At 39.3% G+C, this 20031-nt stretch overlaps 1 long non-coding RNA gene across 1 annotated transcript in view; it reads left to right on the top strand.

Moving 5' to 3' along the window:
- The window catches only part of LOC139795192 (uncharacterized), a 28894-nt gene extending 12758 nt beyond the window's left edge, over window positions 1-16136 (top strand). Inside the window, exon 3 of the long non-coding RNA XR_011725417.1 lies at window positions 15789-16136. This is a non-coding gene — a long non-coding RNA (uncharacterized lncRNA). The remainder of the gene's footprint in view (window positions 1-15788) is intronic.
- The last annotated feature ends 3895 nt before the right edge of the window (window positions 16137-20031 follow it).

Below are 20031 nucleotides of genomic sequence, written 5' to 3'. Positions count from 1 at the left end.
CTCAGAGAAAAACAAGAAGACAATCGATTAGTGAAGTCTAGATAGGAAGAAAAAGGGACACAATAATGGTGTGCCTTAAAATAGAGAAAAAAAAAATATATAGAGAGAGATTAGTGCCTCAAAAAATGGTTTAAATAGTCCATCAAGAAAATGCAGATCCTTAGAATCCAAGGAGATATAATGCCCTGTGCTCACTCTGTGTAATGAACTTTTCATGCCTTGGCACAAAAAGCTTTGAGCATATTATTAATGAAATCACATGTTCCTTAGTGTGTAGTATATCTGATTTAAAAAATTATTTTTAACATTCCTTCATTTCGTAGAATCATAGAATCATGGAATGGCTGGGGTTGGAAGGAACCTTCAAGATCATCTGGTTCCAACCCCTTGCAGGGACAGTAGACTGGGTTGCTCAAGGCCCCAACCAACCTGGCCTTGAACACTTCCAGGGAAGGGGAAGCCACAACTTCCTTGGGCAACGTGGGCCAGTGTTTCACCATTCTCACAAGAAAAGAATTTCTTCCCAATATCTAACCTAAATCTCCCCTCTTCAAGTTTTAAACCATTGCCCCTTGTCCTCTTGTGTAAAAAGCCCTACCCCAGCTTTCTTGTAGGCCCCCTTCTGCTATTGGAAAGTTGCTACAAGGTCACCTCACAGCCTCCTCTTCTCTAGGCTGAACAACCCCCACTTCTTTAGCCTGTTTCCATACGGGAGGTGCTCCAGCCCTCTGATCATTTTAGTGGCTCTCCTCTGGATAAGTTTCAGGACCTCTATGTCTTTCTTACGTTGGGGACTCCAGAACTGGACACAGCACTCCAGGTGGGGTCTCACAGGGGGAGAATCACCTCCCTTGACCACTGTCTGTGCTTCTTTTGATGCAGCCCAGGACCTGGTTGGCTTTCTGGGCTGCAAGCACACACTGATGGCTCATGTTGAGCTTCTGATCCACCCTCTCCCCCAAGTCCTTCTCCTCAGGGCTGTCCACAATCCTTTCTCCTCCCAACCTGTACCTGTGCATGGGATTGCCTCGACCCAGGTGCAGAACATAGAATCATAGAATCATAGAACTGGCTGGGTTGGAAGGGACCTCAGAGATCATCAAGTCCAACCCTTGACCCACTGCTGTGGTTGCTAGACTATGGCACTAAGTGCCACATCCAGTCCCTTTTTAAATATCTCCAGGGACAGAGAGTCCACTACCTCACTGGGCAGCCCATTCCAATGTCTGATCACCCTCTCTGTAAAGAAATTCTTTCTAATATCTAACCTAAACTTCCCCTGGCACAACTTAAGACCATATCCTCTTGTCTTGCACTTTGCCTTGTTGAACCTGATGCAGTTTGCACAAGCCCACTTCTCAAGCCTGCCAAGGTCCCTCTGGATGCCATCCCTTCCCTCCAGCATGTTGACTTCACCACACAGTTTGGTGAAGTCTGCCTAAGGCAGCCCCTTAATTCCTCGGCAGTAGCATCCCAAGGAGCAGTACATGCAAAAAATCTGGCTTCATACAACTGAGCTGTACGTATGGGTCAGAGTACGACCAGTGACCATAATAATTTGCCCATACTTGCCATGTGTGTGTCACGGAGAGGTTCTTCATTGGTTGGAGAGCTGATGCAACCATTCCCTCTTCAGACCAACAGGATCTCCTGACAGGAGATCCAGGCTTTCTGAGCTCAGCACATTGACTGTTAGCTTTTATTTGCCTAAGCTGAAAATACCTGAATTTTTATTAAACTTACAGATGCAAATCTAAATCTTTCTTGCTTTGTTATCCATATGACCAGTCTTTCTCACCTGAATTAGATTGTATTCATTAATTTAAAAAAGTTATCATTTCTGTAGGATTCATATGGGTTTAGGCTAACAGTATCTATAAATAATGCAACATGGTCCAAAATTAAGTTCAGAAAAACAGAGGCAGTAGTTTCCACAGTTTTGAGTGGAGTGTGTGGTTTCTGAACACCTCTGAAGTGAGGCCACCCTGGTGCCAACTGTAAGCAAAGTAATTTGATATTTGACATTTACAATCTAGTTTGGTCCTATGTAAGAATAATAGATTCTGCAAAAACTTATAATAAATTCCAGCATAGGCTTTGCAGTACATCTGCCATTTTGAAAGCAGCTCAGACTTTCTGAAGCATTCTTTTAAATGTGGTAAAACTTGTTGGGTAAGCCTCTAACCAAGAGAAAAGAATTAGTGCAGTAAATTGAAAGCAATCTGAGAGGTAGTCAAGAGATTTCATTTAACATGCCAAGGAAGTCACATGATTTCCATTCACATATTTTCATTATCTTTACACTAACACTTTATTTCCAAAGCTACTGTCTTGTGATAACTCTCATAGGAGAGCCATGATAGTGCACAGTTGGTTTTGGCTGAAGGTAGAGATGATTCTCTTTATGATACCTAACTGTGGAAAAAAAATTTAAAATTGAAGGAAATTCTTCAGTGCAGTTTGTCTGTTTATTTGATCGCAGGAGTCTGTAGTCCTTCTGGCTTGAGTAGCTCTGTATTCACATTTTCATATGTACAACTGCAAAATCAGAACAGAGTAGATATACTGTACCAAAGAGAATTCTTCATTTCCTGCACTTAATAAAAAAAAGTCTAGATATTGGCAGTTCCTTTAAAAAAAAAAAAAAAAAAAAAAAAAAAAAAAAAAAAAAAGAGATACCACTTTGCCCAAGTAGGAAAAGAATAAACATAGCTCCAAACAGTTTTTCAGCTTCTATAAATGTACTAAAAAAAAATGAAAGTAAAAATACATAGCCCATACTTACAAGCCAGTTATACACATGAGCTTATAGAAACCTAGAAAGTGGAGATAATGTCCACGTACATATATAATGAAATTTAAAGTGCATGTATGTTAAATATGTATCATACTGATGGATGCTTTATAAATGAGTAAGAGAGAGATTTATTATTTATATTGCTCCAGGACTGTACTAGGTTCTTTTCAATACAAAGCTGGATGATGTATTTCCTTTCTCAAAGAATATAAAATTCCACTTAAGCAAATAGATTGGTTTCTGTACCTTTAAATTTGAAACAAACTGTTTTATGAGGACGGGATGGTGTGCTAAGTGAAATGTAGCCATGATTGTTAAGGTTTGTGAAATACTGTTTATGGCTCAAGCTGTTATATCTATTCCTATATGCATTCAATTAAAGAACCTATCTTTAATGATGTCTTCTAGTACACTCCTGGGAACTAATCCAATGTCTTTAGCTATCAGTTTTACATGAAACCAATTATTGTAATATCCCTAATGTCAAAACGGTATTGTCGTGAGTGCCATTTTAGTATGGTCCAAAGTATTTATTTCTGTGAAATTATCTATCTACTCGTCAAATTTATTATGCTTTCAAGAATATCCACAGGGTCACATTAGCATTTTTATATCCCACAGCCAAATGTTCAAGCAAAATTTAATACGAGATAAATAATCAGCTGACTAAACACAGTGCTCTCTGCTTCTATTTACATAAAATGACCTCTTGCTGGTGCTTAACCTTTCTCTATCCTCATTCTAAGTTCCCTGTGACAGCCTGTGTCCATTATTTGTTATAATCCTCTGCTTTTCCCTGGTGCTGTGTGATCCTAGCTCAGCTCTGTTATAGACTACAATCGCTGTCTGGAAAACTCTGGGAATTAAAATGAATGCAATGTTACAAGAGTTTGCAGCAGAAATGTTCTGTCTCGTGTTACCACAAGTTATTATTCTTTTACAGCAATAATAAAATGTACTCACAAGCATTGAGGTCTCAGTTGTGCCACTATTTGAACATGTGTCTGAGCTGCTGCAGTTCTCCTTTGTACAATTCTGCTTTTCCAGAAGCAGACTGGAGGTAATTTTCTAGTCCAAAAGAATGTTTAGACTTTAAGCATCAACCTAATGTTTGGTTTTTTGCAAAATAGTAGGTCATTTTTATAAGGTATTATTAGCAGCCTCTGATTTTCTGTTTGCTTGAAAAGCCACATTTTTCTGGAAATCTGCAAACAACTGTGAGGTAACTAAGCATCATTATCATTACCCTTGCCATTGTCATGTTTTTTTTCTGGTAGCTCGTTTTTACTAGTGGATAATGTATAATGGGTGCTGTATGAGCTCTTTAGTGACATAATATAGGAGTCCTTTAATGACCTCTTCTTGTAGCAAAACTTTCGTTTATGATAACAAATTATAAAACGTATCATCAGAACAAGTGGAGAACTTTGACTTGATGCTTTGGAATCACTTTATAAAAGGAAAGTAGATAAAACGTAATGGAGTGGCAAAGAACAGTACCTGCATCTGAGGCACAGGAGCAGGAGATATGCAATGATTCAGTAGCAGGATACAGTGGGATGACCTCTTTTTTTCATTTGAGTGCATTTATTGTATGTCTCCTGAGGAACCTGCCAACAAAGGTTTAAAGAAAGTATGTTAGGGTCTGCCTCGTTAGGGAGGCCCCAGGATGATTTTCAGATGAGACATGTACATACAGCAAAGTGTGTTGTTTCAAAGGAAGAAAATGTGCCTACTGGTATGACTGTGGGGAGGCAGTAGTAAAACTGCATTGGCAGATGAATGCCTACATGGGTAGCATATTAAAGGTGCACCATAGCAAGACTGAATATCTTGCTGGAAACTCATCTTCTAAGATGCTTTTGTCACCTGCTAGCTGAGATACTGTGTGCCACGGTGATCTCAGCATAAAACCTCTCATTGCACTTTTTATTTTCTACCTGAGAAAAGGGAAGAACTATTCTGCTCAATGAACACAAAGCTGTATTTTGAATGAGCAGGAGACATAAATCTCTTAAAGATCTCAGAAGTCCTGAGGTCTAGTCTGTTCTTTCTGAGGAGTTTTGATGGAAAAATATGCAGTTAGCCTTTCTTCCACTAGGACTGGAAGTCCCTTGGGTCTGCAAATTGCTGAATCAGACTTACTTACTATCAATGGTAAATAGACTTCTGTGGGCTTCTTCTGTCCTATGGTTAAAAAAAATGCTATAACACTAAGAATATCTGGATTCTGTATACAATGTTAGTATAAATAATTAATTCTTTGACTTTCATTCACTTCAAGCAGGATTGTGTATACTACATTGCTGCACTGTAGCTGCATTTGCTTTAATTTGCCTGATTTCTGTGAGCTAAGTTCTTAATCACTAGCCTGCACTAACAATTTCTTGAATTAAGCTTCCTCAGGCTGGTGGTGATGGTGGTTTTCAGCTAGAACAGCAGTAAACATGCATTGGCATAAACATTATACAATGGTAGATTTTAGCAGAAAGGAAATGATTATTTATTGAGTGTTGCTGAAGGGTCTAATATAGTGTAAATAAACAGAAGAGAAGACAAAGACCAAGGGAAATACAGCCTACAGAGCTAATTTAAGCATATTTGAAAGCTCTGCAAAATTCAATTGAAAAATGAAATGATTGCTTTCATCACAGAAGTTTGGTACATGAGGAGAGGAAAAAACTGAGAAAGAAAATTACATTTTAAGTCAGGTTGCAGATGGAAGATATTTGGGTGTGTGTTTTGAAGCAGGGAATAGGAAATATTAATAGGATCCAGAATAAATCTGCAGTGTGCCAAGTTGTCTCTTCTCCCAAGGTTCATTTTACTACCACGAAATCTGGAATCAGATGATCATAATTTCTATTCTACATTGTCATTCAGCACAGGACCATAAGCAGTATCAAAGCACTAAACAACATTTTAGCCTGTCTGTTTTGGAGGCAACCTGAACTGCTTCCTCCTTCTGAAATGAAGCAAAGAAAAAGGTTCAGGTACACAAATGCACCAGTGAAACGTTGCTTTCTTTCAGCTTAGGCAAAAAGAGGAGACATTTAGCAAAATCAATGTTTCCATAGAGGGATCTAAGTGAGGAGTCAGTGAAGCAGTTCCTTTTCTATTCTTCTGTTTCATTGTTATCATCACTGCATAGTCAAGCCAGATCATGCAGGCAGTTCACTAAAATAGAACGAAGTGACATTCAGAATAAGTACTGGAACCATTCTGATGCTATCTTAAAAGACAGGAGGTGATTCCAGAAGCATTTATCCAGAGCATACTTGTTAGTGCAAGTACTGAAGGACTTAAGAAAATCTGGATGGAGAACCTAATGTGGTTTAGAAGTACTAAATGCACAGAATGTCCAAATAGGTGAAAATGTATTCTAGTTATACAAATTCTATTTAACCGAATCCAAGTCATGAAACACTTTTAGTTTTGGTAAATATGAGTAGCTCTTTATTATTAATAAAAAAAATATAATAAATGTACTTGAAAGAGCAGTTGAATCATAACTTGAAAACTGAAGAGGAATGGCATCAGTGGTATGGGCTGCAATTGTCTGGGCCTCTGATTTCTGAGCCAAAGTCCTTTCAGTGTAATAAGAGGGGACACTGATTACAGCAATATTCTTAACTAAATCCCCTGATCCTCTTCCCTACCTAGTAAATCTCCTTATTGCTTTGTCTACTCTAGGATGTAAATGCAATGATGTGTATTAATTATAAAAACATAAAAATTTAGGCAGAGATGGCACAGCCCCCCAATTCAGTCCAAGATTTTACCATCATCATTCCTCACAGGACCTTGTCTGAGCAGCTCCTGAAGACTTAAGAGTGAGTGTCATCACTGCAAGCAGTTTATTCCAGTTCTCTAACGCTTACTGTTAGGAAGTTTTGAAGACATTTTAGGGTTTCCTTTGGTTTTCCTCCACAGTATATTTTTCTAATCTTTCCTTATGTTTCTAGAACTTCAGCTACTCTTATTGCTCCCTTATGGATTCTGTCCAAATGATTGTGTCTTCTATGGCTTTGTTGAAGTGAGAGCAAATAGATGATGGAGAGTTAGTGCCAGTGGCCAAGGGACCACAGCATTGTCTGCCACATTCTGCAAATCTGCAGCTTAGAATCACAGAATCATAGAATTGGCTGGGTTGGAAGGGACCTCAGAGATCATGAAGTCCGACCCTTGATCCACTACCACTGCAGTTACCAGACCATGGCACTGAGTGCCACATCCAGTCTCTTTTTAAATATCTCCAGGATGGAGAATCCACCACTTCCCGGGGCAGCCCATTCCAATGCTTGATCACCCTCTCAGTAAAGAAATTCTTTCTAATGTCCAACCTAAACCTCCCCCAGCACAACTTGAGACCATGCCCTCTTGTCTAGCTGAGGGTTGCCTGGGAAAAGAGACCAACCCCCACCTGGCTCCAACCTCCTTTCAGGGAGTTGCAGAGAGTGATGAGGTCTCCTCTGAGCCTCCTCTTCTCCAGGCTGAACAGCCCCAGCTCCCTCAGCCTCTCCTCATAGGATCTGTGCTGGAGTCCCTTCACCAGCCTAGCTTCCTCCACTGTGCCATCCTCAGCATTTGTGCCCTGAGTAGGGCAGTTGAAAATTACCTTCTCTGGAGGAACAGCAGATTGTAAGGGTCACAAGCTGGGATGGTGTAGCAGGACACGTGCTGAGGTTCAATCCTGGGTTCAAACCTTTGCAGTTGCCCAGAGACTCCTCTGTCTTTGAGAACTGCAGTTGTCTTTGTGTAGCTCAGCCCTTTGTTACATTTTAACAAATTCTGTTACACTTTAACAGACTTGGAAAAGTTGCCATGATTATCGTGATTATTTTGGGGGCTACTAAAACAGTGATGGGAATAAACAATGGAATAACAGCGGCTGGGACAGAAGCTGTGCCAGACCTGTGCCTGGTCTGCCGTAGGCTGGAGGTCTGGGCTGCAAAGCAGGGCAAGCACCATTAAAAAAATAGTGGGAGCAAGACTTGCAGGAAACAATAGTTTATTGCTTTCACTCCAGCATATGCATAATTTCACAGCACAGCAAGCAGCAGTCAGGGATTTTGCATAAAGTAGTCGGCCAGGGCATTCTGCACAATTTGCCCCTCCCATTTATTCCGGGTGAGTGAACAAGCTGTGGCAGGCACAGGTGGTGACTGTGGCTCCATTTGGGCCTCTCACTCTCTGCCTTGTGCCATCTGCTCCTCTTTGCTCCTGCAAATACCGTTCAGCAGAGAGCAGAGAAGCAGAATCCTGCTGAAGTTAGTCTGAGACCTGACCCTCTTCCTTTAAAGGTCTGTTCCCCTGGCTTTCAGGTGATCAAACACATTTTCTACAGCCAATCCTCTCATAATTGGAGTTTGTTTCATAGCTATGAGACATCTCTCTTCTCCTGGGATAAGGTGGTTTTGGAGGGGGAGTCAATTTATCTTCATGGCTAGAGTAAACTCTTCATTGCAAAGTTTTAGCTGAGTCCTCTCTTTTTACACTGCTGTGGTACCTGATGCTGATTGCATCTGAGCTGCTGTATTCCTCTACCCTAGAAGCATGTTCCTGTCCTTCGTGTTGCACAAACTCATATATTCATCTGATGAGCTGGCTGTAGTAGATACTCTGGCTGGGAAATTATCTCTTTCTTGGTGGAGCCAGCTGTCAGCCCCCTGAACTGTCTCAGCATGTGGCTGCATTAGAAGCACTGATAGCAAAAGGAAAAGGCTGGGAAAGTAGTCATAAAGTCCAGCAGATGGCAGGACTACAGCAACTCAGATTAAATACCATTGACTGCCATATAATTTCATTGGCCATTTCTGCACGTACTCACCTCAATGAATGTAATGTTCTTTGAATGGGTCTGTGCTTCTTCACACAGCTCTCAGATCACTTCCAGGTAGATAACCAGCATGCTGCTGCTTCTGCTGCTCAAGGGAGATTGAAAGTGGTTTGTTGCTCATGTGGTAGTAAGTTACAAATGGTAAGGTAAAACTCATTTGCTGCAGAGCTAGGTGGTAGTGGTATGTGACAGAATAACACACAGATCTCCCACTTAGGACTGTAGAAACATGGCCTACATCTCACACTTACAACTTTGGAAAGAAGGGCTATGTGTACAGCTTAGCATTACTTCCTCTGAATTTCCTCTCAGTCATCTTCTGAATATTTTTCCAACATGTCAAAATAATTCTGAATTCTAATCCTGTCAGTTCAGTCCCTCACAGTTTCATGCTGTGTGCAAACTTAATAGAAATGTTCTCTAGTCCATCAATCAGGTTGCAATTGAAACTTTGAATGAAATTGGATCTGGACCAGATTCCTATAGTCCCCAGCTTGATATAAAAATAAAATTTGATCAATCTCTCATTGTTAGCAATGGTCCATTGATAATTACTCTTAGCATATTGTTATCCAGCTAGGTTTTGTACATGTCTTCCACTGGTTTCAAGTAAATCTCTCCTAAAATGCATCCGTCCCTACTGCGTCCCACCTTTGCAGTATTAATGGGTTCTTATATACCAAGACAATGAGCACTGTCAGGGAAAGTTTAATTGACCTTTGGAGGGAATTTTTTTTGACACTTAACACCACCATGGTATCTAATCCTCCCACATTGGTCAGAAATTAATACAGTGATTTCATAACAGAATGACAAGAAATAAGTTACCAATCACTGTACTACATTTTCTGTTAGCATGAGCAGAGTCTGGAAGTCAGCATCTTCCTCTACCCTCTCTTTCCTGCATGTGAATTGAAAAGATCTCTTGACTTTTTTTCACAGAAAAGCAAAAAAGCAAAGCTTCATTAGTGGTGACTGTTTTCCATAGTTTTGCAACAGCAAAGCCCTTTCTGCTTTGTGGAAATGGAACATGTATGTAGTGTCCCTATGGCAGTAGAGCTTACATTGTTTAAAACAATAGCTCCCTGCACACATTGATAAGCATTTGGAGCTGCAAATCCAGCTGCTCCCAAAGTAAGCCTTGATATATTCATGCTGTGTTATGGCATCTTCAGTGTTAGTCTTTAAAATAGTGTGTGTGTTCTTTCATCTCACTGCTTTACAGCTCCCTACTTGCAGCACTAACCCTGCCTCACAGGCACTCTCTGTTTAACCATTCCTTTCAGTGGTGGGCTGAAAGCTGAGAAAAAAAATGCACATGGCAGAGGAACTACAGAAATAAAGTAAGAACTAAATAACAAAAAAAGGCCACTCAGTCTTTCATTCCACATTTTTCAGTGGAAAGAAATAGCTCAAGACCATTACAATTCAATTCCATACATACCAGTTGCTGCCTCCATTTTTGCCCACAGGCCAATCCTTGCAGTCTGGCTGCAATAGTTTGTGTCCAGAGGCACCTAGGGGTTTACTTATTGAAAAGGTATTATTTGATGTGTTTACATGTATGCTGCCAGCCTCGAAGGCATTAAATCTCTTTTACACGTAAGCAATCATATAACAGAGGATAAAATATTTAAGTACCTCATCACAGTCACTTTTAAGTGAGCGAGGAAAAGTTTTCTGCCACTGCATTTGTGTGGTGATACAAGTTCACTGTGGTGATGATAGAAAGCTCAGAGATGTTATTTTCTCTTTTATTATACAATAGAGAAATTGTAGAAATCACCAGATATTTTTTTCTGTTGTAACTGGATCATTTTGCTGGTTGTGATAAAGAAGTCTCTGTAGTAAGTTGGATAGAATTAGGTCATGGCAACATCCAGTAAGTCTCTGAGTCTGCCAGATATTTTAGTCTTGACCTTTACTGTCCACAGGACTGGAGTTAATTATGACTAGAGAGTACTTACCTTTTTCAGTCTTCACAGAAATCTCTTAGCCCTACTGATTGCTATTGATATCATAATGTCTGTTGGTAGCTTGTATTTTTTTTTAAGACTGTGTTCCATTTACCACCACTGTAGCAGACCATGAGAATGTGTCAAAATTGTGTTAAGTGTAGACATTCCTTCTGGAAATCTCTTAACACAATGATACACTGGCTCTATGGTATCGAGGACATGGATTCCCTTTGCCCTTCACTTTGCTAGGTAATACATATTGCTATAAATTTGAGATAAATATAATACTTCTCTGATAGATACTTCTTAATATTTACTTTCTAGGATATAAATTAGTACCAGGTTCAGGGCAGTGATGAAGATGTCTTCAGAAAGCAAGACATTAAGTCTTGCCCTATGGCTGGCAGAATATCTGTGATGCATGGTACTTCATGCCTAATTATGACTTAGCACTTCTGGAAACTGCTGAAGAACTTCCAGAAAGATGTTGATCCTGTCCCATTACTTGGAAGTAGTGGGAAAAAAAAACAGTAACAGGAAAGACAGGGAAGCCCCAGTCACCCACAGAGTACTGCTATCTTGAAATAGAGAAATTTAATCTGGCAGCAACAAATAGGAACAGATCTTTCAGAAAAAGGTTTGAGGTCCCTTTCAAGGGGGTGTTTACTGGAGAAGCGTTAGGTTCTTGTCACAGTAACAATAAGGGCTGTGTGGGAGATCCATCACAATATTCCTTGATAAAAAAAAAAAGATGAATATCTGTCTAGTCCTAATTTTACTATCTGAAGGAAGAAATAAAATGCTTAAGGAAAACGTCTTCCTAAACTCAATGAAATTAACCACAGCTGAATAGCTTTTCTGCCAAGATATCTGCCCACAGTCTAATCAGAGCAATGTTTTATGAAGCAAACAGCCTCTGACACTACTGTGTCAGTGTCAACCAACTGTTGCTTGAATAAAGCAGCCAATAAAGCTACACAACATGTAATTTAAGAATTTTCTAAGCTACAGATTTCACAGCTATGACGATATTTCTCCTTAAAGCAGAGAAAGTAGGAATATTAGTATCCACTGTTGTAGCTTACCACCCTCCAAGACTTTTTATGAATAAGTTCTAACATTTCAAGCTTTAAGCACTCATTAATTTCTTTTTAGCTCCCAGGAACTGAAGTACACATTTTATTAAAAATCATTCAAGCTTCTCAGCAACGTTCCTTATGAAATCCATCTTGTTAATTATGGTACATTTAACTAATATTCTTTTTTTTTTCCTTAAGCATTCACCCTTCTTTATAAGTTCAGATAAAAATCTAATAGACCCAAAGCATCACAATAAAGCAATGCATATATGCTGTAGCCTGACTGAAAGGACAAAGTGTAGAGAAGGACTCCTGTAAGGGGGGTTTAGTTTTCATGATTATGGTCTTAAGTTGTCTTACCCCTTCAGTTTTTTTGTTTGTTTTAACATTGAGCACATTATTGAGCACATTCTTGTTTTAAAAAAAGAATTTTTTTTTTCAGCTACAAGTTTTCCAAGGATAAATATAAGCAGTTGTCTGCAGAAATGTTGTTTTAACACCTCTTCCTAGTAGACATCCTGGATACTCATGTCACATATTTATTGGCAACAAATGTTTGCAACAACTTGCATAAAGATTTGGGCATTTGCCAACAGCCTAAATTTAATGTAACTCAAGATATAAATATCTTGGTTTAAGCCTTTGCAGTATATTAGAGACAGCAACTAGGTTCTCAGAATTTCTTTCTGTCAGGTTCCCTACAGAGACTGAAGAGACTACTTTCTTTCCCCAAGCACAGGAATAACAGATGGAGTCAGTCAGGTGTACCTGCCAGGGTACATTTTGAACAGAAGATTTAATTTGGAAACACAATAGAGGACAACAGGCAAAACGTCCCTTCTCATAACTGCTAGGGCAAGAAACTTCTTCCTTCTTCTTCTCCTGAGCCCAGGACAGTGGTAGGAGGATCAGCTCAGATGTATTTGGGTGCAGTTTGAAGTTTCAAAAGGGAGATCAGAGCAGGGACCAGACTGATGGTCCTGCAGAAGGGGCTTGAATTCTGAGCTGCTGAGGAAAAGAAGCTCTGACAAATTATGTAAACTTTGCTTTTTCATTTAAAAGACTTGTGATAGATGGGCAGTCAGAAGAGCAGACATAAGGCCTTTCTGTGTCCAAAATCTAAGAATATGCTCCAGAGCTGGCTTCTGAAAACACTTTCCTATGTTGCAGCAAGCTTCTGCTGATTGTAGACTTCACAGTTTTGCATCCAAGTGGGATTTGTAGTCCACCAAAGATGTCCCTGGGGGACCTTTGTATCAGTGAGAAGTTGCTCATGAAGGCAGTCACCATATTCCAGGATAGGTGGGCTCTAATATGAAGTCGTGGCTCGGGCTCCTGTGCTGAAAGAAAACAATCCCAGAAAATACATGAAAACATGGAGTAATTGACTGGAACTGAAGCAGTGTCCTACAGCATTTGAGGTTTTCTCACATTTATCTTTCATTCTTCAGAGAATTCTAGATAGGTTACCTGAAGAACCATATGTTTTCCAAGGCGCTGGTTTTTAGAAAAACATAAAAAATAGAATATGCAAATCATATCCATAGATTTTCTCATGCAGCAAGGTTTGGTGTGTCTCCTTTCATAGAGCATTTTGAGTGAGATCACGAGGCTGCTCAACGTGGTCTCACGAAGTTCTTTCGGCTTTTGGCATAGAATCACAGAATTTCCAGGGCTGGAATTTGGAAGTTCCAACACCTTCCACTAGATCAGGTTGCTCAGAGCCCTGTCCAGCCTGGCCCTAAACACTTCTAGGGATGGGGCTTCCACCACCTCTTGGGCAATGTCCTCCAGTGTCTCACCACCCTCATGGTGAAGAACTTCGTCCTAACTTCCAATCTAAATCTCCCCTCCTCTAGTTTGAATCCATAGCTCTGCCCATTTCGTATCTCTGTGACACAATCCTGATTGACAAAAAAGGTGTGACTTCCCATTCAGGAGCTCAAACCATGGCATGTCTCATTGTGCACCAAAGTGATACAAGGTGCCTGATAAGAGGCCATCGTGGTGGCTGCATGATGATGGTGTCTGAAACAGATTTATCTGTTTCAATATCCTCTCTCTAAAATGGATTAACACCAGGTTAAAAAAAAACCAAACCATAAATCTCACACATGTGTTGAAGAAAAGTTATTTTGGGAAGTATCCTGGTGGTGAATGTTGCTGTGTAATTGTTTTTACTGCTACTCTCCTTTCAACCCCTTCCACATAATTTAAAACATCACCTGATGATGCGATTAAAAATTCTGGTGCAGAGTGATTCCCCTGTAAAGTGGTCACTAGAAAATCAAGATGTTTTGCTGGTCTCTTATCCATTCAGTGGAATATTAACAAAAAAAGCCCAAACAAACCACAAAAACCAAAAAAAACAAAAAAATATTGTTTTGTTTTCTTCATGAAAGGTCAATGATTCAGAGAAGGAAATGTTTAATTTCTATCCTTATAATTAAAATTATTATTGTTTGTAATTTTAGGGAAAAAAAATCTACTTTTTATTGTGATTTAAGAAAAAATATTTTAAAAGTCTCAGTGTTTGGGGTTTTTTTTAACCAATTCTAATTCTTCATTATATTATCAGCATCTTCTTAACAGGCAAAGCTGCTTTATTGTCAAGCAATTTTGCCATCTCTCTGAGCAAACTGTGAACTCAGTGAGGAGGACATAAGCCATACGTATTTATAGTCCTCAGTTCCAAGTCATTTTGAGCCTGTGACAGAGCACACAAGACAGCCTGGCCCTGAAATGCTTACACAGGACAGCTGGTTTGTTTCCATCTGGAGGACTATATTCTGACACTTGAGATCATGGGACTCTGAAGACACAATTTGCTGTATGTGGTTCTCCATGACCCACATGGCAGTGTTCCTCCTCACACAGATACCAGCCTCAAAACTCCTGCCTCCTCTTAAATTCCCTCTCACCCCAAAAAAGAGCAAAGGCACTTAGCCCCTCTTTTATGGCCTGAGTGACTGCCAGGATGGTGGGAAAAGGGAGAGCTTGGGTCAGAGAGTCAGGGTGTAAGCAGCCTTTGTGGCAGATTGGTCACAGGCCATCAGATGCTGTTTGCTGCAGGGATTCAGGGGGACGTAGGCTGAGGTTAACCAGGACCCCTGGTTCTGCTGAGCTTTGCACTGGTTGCTCTTCTCACTGCCTGCTGAGGGAAGGATGTAGCTCGTTCCACACAGCTGCTCTAAAACCCCCTGCTGCAGTTCCCAGAGACCATGGTTTGTTGTTAAAATAAATTATATTCTATGTACAGAAGTTTAACTACTTTTCAAGTAAATGTGAGAAAACCAGACCATTCTGAGCAGGCACATTTCCATTCACAGCTGTTCCTCTCATTCTTGGAGGTTTAGTCTGTTCCAGCTTACCCAAAAAATTTATCAAAATTCCTGAGCCAGGAAAAAAAAAAAAGAAAAAAACAAACAAAAAAAACCCCCACTAAACTGAAAATCCCCTAAAACTCCTGAGAAAAGCAAACTAGGCTAGCCCACTCATTTCTGAAAATCATCTAAAATCATCTAATGCTTTGGTAGTAAGCAGTTGTGCACAAAGCAGGAGCTGAGGACCTTAACCCTGGGAAACCATGGTATTTCACAGTTTATGTTAAAATTCTAGTTTCTTAGAATACAAAGCTAATTTTTTCAACCTTACCCTTTACTGGCATGATGATTTACAGCTCTGCCAGTAGGACAAGTCACAATATTTTGGAACTTGTTTCAGTAACTGTTGAGAGCTCTCCTCTCAGTGCAAAGTGCAGCTGAAAACTCCACTCAGGTAAAGAATGGCTTCAGAAATGGAGAGGAAGAGCAGAGCTTACCCAGGGTGCTGGAAAACCTTACTCCATCCTGCAGTCTAATTCCTCATGCAGTCAAAGGAGAAAGCAAAGGCTTTTAGTATGAATTAGCCTGTCAACAATAACTTTAATTGTGGTAGAGCCTTGTGAAAATGTCCACTTCATCCTTTCTTTCCAAAAGTCAATTCAGCTTTCCTCTGCAACACATACTAAAATTTTAAAACCAATTCTGTATTCCATTTTCTATGTGGGACCTCAATCTTGTAAAAAATTATTCATTGCACTCAAAGATTATTTCTGTCTTGTTTTGATGCTACAGATTTATGAGATCATTTCTGTTGGATGCCCAGCTGTTTTAAAATCTGCATCTCTTTTTAAGAAGAGCAAGAGGAAAACACTGTGTCCTTGCCAGAAAAACAATCAGATAATAAGATTGCATTTTATTTAATTGGGAAAGAACAGACATGATGTGATGTGTGGATGAATCAGCACAGAGAAGAATGTCTGTGACACAAGCAATGTTTAAACTTGAAGTGACTGCTGTACTGCATGTAGAATTGCTTTTACCTCTTCCACTGTAGTTCTCCATCTTCATTGTGTAATATTCCTAAAATGCTAGATTTCCATGCTGTGCTAATTTTGCTGATTTTATCACAACCTTGGGAGTATTGTCCTTACTTGGGAGTAAGGTCCAGTTCTAAAAGTGATAGAGGGAAAAATTACAGACATTCTGAAGTTCAGCCTAGAGTTTCTACACTTCTATGCAGCCCATTGAGTTTTTTTAAACCTGGGACTAGAAGAAGAGCTTATGTGTTTTAGATCCTTACACAATTAAAACCTACAGTGGAACTTAAGTAGGAGCTGCAATATGCAGCTAGATTATTATTCCAATTTTTTTACCAGGCAAAAGTGAAAGAGAAAAGCTATTTCATTTGCTCAGTGATTAACATAAAGTCAGTGCCTTGCTGTTGCTAGACATTTTTGGAAGTAATAGAACATGGCTACTTTATTTCCAGACAAGCTGCCTTTTTCCTTCCTTTTTTGTTCCTTCAAGTTTTTTCGTATTTAACCATTGTTTATAGCTTTGAATTTAAGGGACCATTATCAGAGTTTGAGATACAAGAATTATAGTTATTTGAACAGATTTCAGCCTGTTGACTATTATGATGTTTGAAGCACAGAGAGTGTTTAATTATAGCAGAAGACACTTTTCCTTTACATGGAATTGTTCAATTGTAAATTCTGTGATGACTCTGGAAATGGAAAGAATGACTGAACTTGAACAATAAAGCAAAGACAGACACTGCTAATGCTGTGCTGTGGTTAAAGACTCAGCTCATGGGAAAGCAAAATACTTGCACAAATACAATAATTATATCATCAATTAATTATTATTCAGGATGTTTTCCGCCAAACTCTTGATGCTGGTAGATGAAAACAAATTCTGAAGTCATCCCTCCTGGTGTACTCTTACCCTCTGAAGGATGTGCCATTTCATGACATGACAACTGCTGAAGAGAGATACCAAAAAATCCTGCATTTGGTCTGCTTTGATGACGTTTTTATAATTAGTAACAATGACAATTATGCAAAGATATTGGAAATTAGGCAGAATTTCCAACCAACAGCTTAATTATTATTATAGCTAAAATGCTTTTGAACACACACTTTACCCTGTTATGTGAAGTCAGGGATAAGTAGGATTCTTTCTCTCTACTACATAACAAGTGGTTAAAGGTTAGGTCCCTCTTCTTTTTTTCCCTGCTATTGATTTAATTATTTCTTTTCAAAAGCAACTGCTTGGTCTGTTGAAAGCAGATTGAGGAGAAGAGCCCTGAAATTTAGTGGAAAGGCAATTAACCTGTGGCCATTCTAGTCTTTAACAAAAAAATGAGTTTTACAGGTGTATTCATCTTCACCTGCAAACTCTTGGCAGGATTCCTACCCTGCTCCATCCCAGTTCACATCCAACTTGCTGTGAACTCTGAGGGGAAAACTCCTTGCCAAATTAGAACAAGTTGTACCAGCTGTTAACAGTTAACTTACCTGTATAAACAGTTATAAAAATAGTTATGTCTTTTCCTGACTTAGCTATGCCCCTTCCTTAAACTCCATCTTTGCACTTGAAGGAGTAAAATATTGCTTGACATGCTCCATGTATCACAGTGTAAAAGCACTGCGAGCCTGCCCTTAGATCCTCTCATGAAAATGGTGTTGACTGCCTAGGTCTAAAATTCTTTTTATTGTAAAATACCAGCCCCAGACACAAAGAGTTTGCTGTCTGTTTCATCATAATTTTCAGCATGACTTCTGAAGGATTGTTAAGTCCAACAGTAAACCTTCCATAACTGAATGAAAATTAAGGATATTTCTGAAGGAGGGTACAGGAGCCATGCAGAAAAATGGATTATTCTCATTGAAATATCTTAGGTTTTTAATTGAAACAACAGTATTATTCAGACACATATATGTATGTACTGATAATACATACATCTTACAGAATAAAATAAATAACATCTGTGTATTGCAGGTATTTAGTCTTGTCTAGCAGGGTGGTGAGCAGGAGTAGCTCATGGATCTTATGCAGCAGCGCCTCTTAGTGATAGAAGTAAACCCTGCATTTAGTTAATATAGAAGCAGAAATAATTTTACTTGCCTTCTCTTTGCTTGATTCCAAAGTCATAAGCATAGCAGATAAACATTCAAACTTCCAACCACTTACATCTGAGAATTATTTTTCCTATTCAAGCTACAGTTCTTTTTACATTTATGGCTCTGCATGGACTTGCACTGCAATCTCACTTTCAGATCATAGGTTGACACTTATAATTAGTATTTTTTTTTAGCTTAGATATACTTTTAAAGTCTGAGAAAAGTCCATTATGTTATTTAAAATTTCTCATCTTCAGTGTATTAAAGATTTTTTTTCCTATGACATGGTCTATTTGCAGACCACTAGAATTTCAGAAAAGATTGCAATCTGAATTCTTCTTTAGTAGGGAATTTTATACCAGCTAAGAAATTAAATGGGAGCCTGTCATTTACTCACAAATATTGATATAATGGTATACCTTTGTAAACAACTTCTGCAGCTCATTGGATAATGATAACCTGTGTAACAAAGGCCATCTTATTGGAATACCTGATCAACATGCATACAACAGATGCAGATAAAATTAGTTGTTTGGATGTCAAAGAAAAAAAAGGAATGTAAAATGAGTGGGAGGTACTAGGCAAAACTGATTTAATCCAACATGGTCTCCACAATGAAGGATACAGATTATCCTAGTTAACAGTGAAAAAGGGTATTTTTGTTATTTCTAAACTCACAACTGTAAAGTTTTTATAACATCAAGAACATTTTTTTTGGAAAAACTGGTAGCCTAAATATTTCTCTTCCTATGGCCAGAAATACTGGCAAAAAAGAAAAAAAAAAAAAGAAAAAGAAAAAAAGAGAAGAAAAAAGATAAAAGAAAAGGAAAAAAAATAAAAGGAAAGAAAAAAAAAAAAAAAGAAGAAGAAGAAGAAAAAATAATAAAGAAAAAAAGTGATTCAATAGTTCAGATGGGGGAAACTCTGTAAAATGCGTGGCACTAATCTTTGAACATGTCCAAAGACCTAAATAGTAAATTCTGGGTTTCTTTTATGTTTGTCAAATGTTTGCATGAGAAGTGTCATTTTATTTTGGTTCAGAGTTTCCTCTGGTTCCTCAGCTTCTTTGTGAGACTCATTTTCTATCAGACGTCCTTATTCCCATTCTAACCTTGGTGTTCCTCATCCGATAAGGTGGGATCGTGGCCTTCTGAGCCAAACCACGGGAGGAGCCCCGCTGCTCTTGGGCAGCCCCCAGCCCCATGCCCACCACACAGGAACAGCCTCATCTCCTCTCCCTGCTTTTCCATTTGGGATGGAGGGAGAAGAGGTGTTTTCCACGAGCTTTTGAAGCCGCTGGATAATCTCAGCCACATTTGGCAGAAGGATTGGGGTTCTGAGGGGAATCAGAAAGCAATGACATTCGGGTATCTGGTTTGCAGCAACATTCTGACTCCATCAAAACTTTCTACCCCAGGACTCTGAAACCCCAGGAGAGAAGCAGTTGCTGCTGAAGGCCTCCAGAGGGAGATCCTTCCCATCTAAATCCGAGTGCCTAAACCGAGCTCCTTTGTTCCACCCCGGATTCCTTAGAGTTTCATGAAACTACGTTGCTAGGGCGGGGTGACAGGAGCTATAAATACCGTGGCTGAAGGAGCAGCTGCAGTATGAGTTCACCTGTAATTGGTGGAGAGAGAGAATCTGAACTGGAAAAAACATCCTAATCCCTCCAGCTGTGGGAAAAGCTGTGGTGTTCACAGACCCAGTAACCCCAGTCATGTGGAGAAGCCTTCTCTACATCCAGCCATCATTCATTACATGAGAAGGCAATACTGAATTTTCATGCTGGATATGTAGACATTACTGAGTGTTTGGAATTCCTGACATAGCAAAAAGCAGCGTACAGAGACATAGAGGAACAGCTGTAGTCCCAAAGAGATGGTGTAAACAGGAAGCAAATCCCTGAGGTG

Source organism: Heliangelus exortis, chromosome 3 (genome assembly GCF_036169615.1).
Source record: "Heliangelus exortis chromosome 3, bHelExo1.hap1, whole genome shotgun sequence".
Taxonomy (NCBI): Eukaryota; Metazoa; Chordata; class Aves; order Apodiformes; family Trochilidae; genus Heliangelus; species Heliangelus exortis.
This window is presented reverse-complemented; position numbering and strand designations above follow the sequence as displayed.